We start from the raw sequence: 2,607 nt of genomic DNA, 5'->3' as shown, positions 1-2,607 counted from the left end.
GGCTGGCTGGCTGGCTGGCTGGCTGGCTGGCTGGCTGGCTGGCTGGCTGGCTGGCTGGCTGGCTGGCTGGCTGGCTGGCTGGCTGGCTGGCTGGCTGGCTGGCTGGCTGGCTGGCTGGCTGGCTGGCTGGCTGGCTGGCTGGCTGGCTGGCTGGCTGGCTGGCTGGCTGGCTGGCTGGCTGGCTGGCTGGCTGGCTGGCTGGCTGGCTGGCTGGCTGGCTGGCTGGCTGGCTGGCTGGCTGGCTGGCTGGCTGGCTGGCTGGCTGGCTGGCTGGCTGGCTGGCTGGCTGGCTGGCTGGCTGGCTGGCTGGCTGGCTGGCTGGCTGGCTGGCTGGCTGGCTGGCTGGCTGGCTGGCTGGCTGGCTGGCTGGCTGGCTGGCTGGCTGGCTGGCTGGCTGGCTGGCTGGCTGGCTGGCTGGCTGGCTGGCTGGCTGGCTGGCTGGCTGGCTGGCTGGCTGGCTGGCTGGCTGGCTGGCTGGCTGGCTGGCTGGCTGGCTGGCTGGCTGGCTGGCTGGCTGGCTGGCTGGCTGGCTGGCTGGCTGGCTGGCTGGCTGGCTGGCTGGCTGGCTGGCTGGCTGGCTGGCTGGCTGGCTGGCTGGCTGGCTGGCTGGCTGGCTGGCTGGCTGGCTGGCTGGCTGGCTGGCTGGCTGGCTGGCTGGCTGGCTGGCTGGCTGGCTGGCTGGCTGGCTGGCTGGCTGGCTGGCTGGCTGGCTGGCTGGCTGGCTGGCTGGCTGGCTGGCTGGCTGGCTGGCTGGCTGGCTGGCTGGCTGGCTGGCTGGCTGGCTGGCTGGCTGGCTGGCTGGCTGGCTGGCTGGCTGGCTGGCTGGCTGGCTGGCTGGCTGGCTGGCTGGCTGGCTGGCTGGCTGGCTGGCTGGCTGGCTGGCTGGCTGGCTGGCTGGCTGGCTGGCTGGCTGGCTGGCTGGCTGGCTGGCTGGCTGGCTGGCTGGCTGGCTGGCTGGCTGGCTGGCTGGCTGGCTGGCTGGCTGGCTGGCTGGCTGGCTGGCTGGCTGGCTGGCTGGCTGGCTGGCTGGCTGGCTGGCTGGCTGGCTGGCTGGCTGGCTGGCTGGCTGGCTGGCTGGCTGGCTGGCTGGCTGGCTGGCTGGCTGGCTGGCTGGCTGGCTGGCTGGCTGGCTGGCTGGCTGGCTGGCTGGCTGGCTGGCTGGCTGGCTGGCTGGCTGGCTGGCTGGCTGGCTGGCTGGCTGGCTGGCTGGCTGGCTGGCTGGCTGGCTGGCTGGCTGGCTGGCTGGCTGGCTGGCTGGCTGGCTGGCTGGCTGGCTGGCTGGCTGGCTGGCTGGCTGGCTGGCTGGCTGGCTGGCTGGCTGGCTGGCTGGCTGGCTGGCTGGCTGGCTGGCTGGCTGGCTGGCTGGCTGGCTGGCTGGCTGGCTGGCTGGCTGGCTGGCTGGCTGGCTGGCTGGCTGGCTGGCTGGCTGGCTGGCTGGCTGGCTGGCTGGCTGGCTGGCTGGCTGGCTGGCTGGCTGGCTGGCTGGCTGGCTGGCTGGCTGGCTGGCTGGCTGGCTGGCTGGCTGGCTGGCTGGCTGGCTGGCTGGCTGGCTGGCTGGCTGGCTGGCTGGCTGGCTGGCTGGCTGGCTGGCTGGCTGGCTGGCTGGCTGGCTGGCTGGCTGGCTGGCTGGCTGGCTGGCTGGCTGGCTGGCTGGCTGGCTGGCTGGCTGGCTGGCTGGCTGGCTGGCTGGCTGGCTGGCTGGCTGGCTGGCTGGCTGGCTGGCTGGCTGGCTGGCTGGCTGGCTGGCTGGCTGGCTGGCTGGCTGGCTGGCTGGCTGGCTGGCTGGCTGGCTGGCTGGCTGGCTGGCTGGCTGGCTGGCTGGCTGGCTGGCTGGCTGGCTGGCTGGCTGGCTGGCTGGCTGGCTGGCTGGCTGGCTGGCTGGCTGGCTGGCTGGCTGGCTGGCTGGCTGGCTGGCTGGCTGGCTGGCTGGCTGGCTGGCTGGCTGGCTGGCTGGCTGGCTGGCTGGCTGGCTGGCTGGCTGGCTGGCTGGCTGGCTGGCTGGCTGGCTGGCTGGCTGGCTGGCTGGCTGGCTGGCTGGCTGGCTGGCTGGCTGGCTGGCTGGCTGGCTGGCTGGCTGGCTGGCTGGCTGGCTGGCTGGCTGGCTGGCTGGCTGGCTGGCTGGCTGGCTGGCTGGCTGGCTGGCTGGCTGGCTGGCTGGCTGGCTGGCTGGCTGGCTGGCTGGCTGGCTGGCTGGCTGGCTGGCTGGCTGGCTGGCTGGCTGGCTGGCTGGCTGGCTGGCTGGCTGGCTGGCTGGCTGGCTGGCTGGCTGGCTGGCTGGCTGGCTGGCTGGCTGGCTGGCTGGCTGGCTGGCTGGCTGGCTGGCTGGCTGGCTGGCTGGCTGGCTGGCTGGCTGGCTGGCTGGCTGGCTGGCTGGCTGGCTGGCTGGCTGGCTGGCTGGCTGGCTGGCTGGCTGGCTGGCTGGCTGGCTGGCTGGCTGGCTGGCTGGCTGGCTGGCTGGCTGGCTGGCTGGCTGGCTGGCTGGCTGGCTGGCTGGCTGGCTGGCTGGCTGGCTGGCTGGCTGGCTGGCTGGCTGGCTGGCTGGCTGGCTGGCTGGCTGGCTGGCTGGCTGGCTGGCTGGCTGGCTGGCTGGCTGGCTGGCTGGCTGGC

This window comes from Amblyomma mixtum, chromosome 3, assembly GCF_055824585.1.
Source record: "Amblyomma mixtum isolate Tamu chromosome 3, ASM5582458v1, whole genome shotgun sequence".
NCBI classification, from domain to species: domain Eukaryota; kingdom Metazoa; phylum Arthropoda; class Arachnida; order Ixodida; family Ixodidae; genus Amblyomma; species Amblyomma mixtum.
This window is presented reverse-complemented; position numbering follows the sequence as displayed.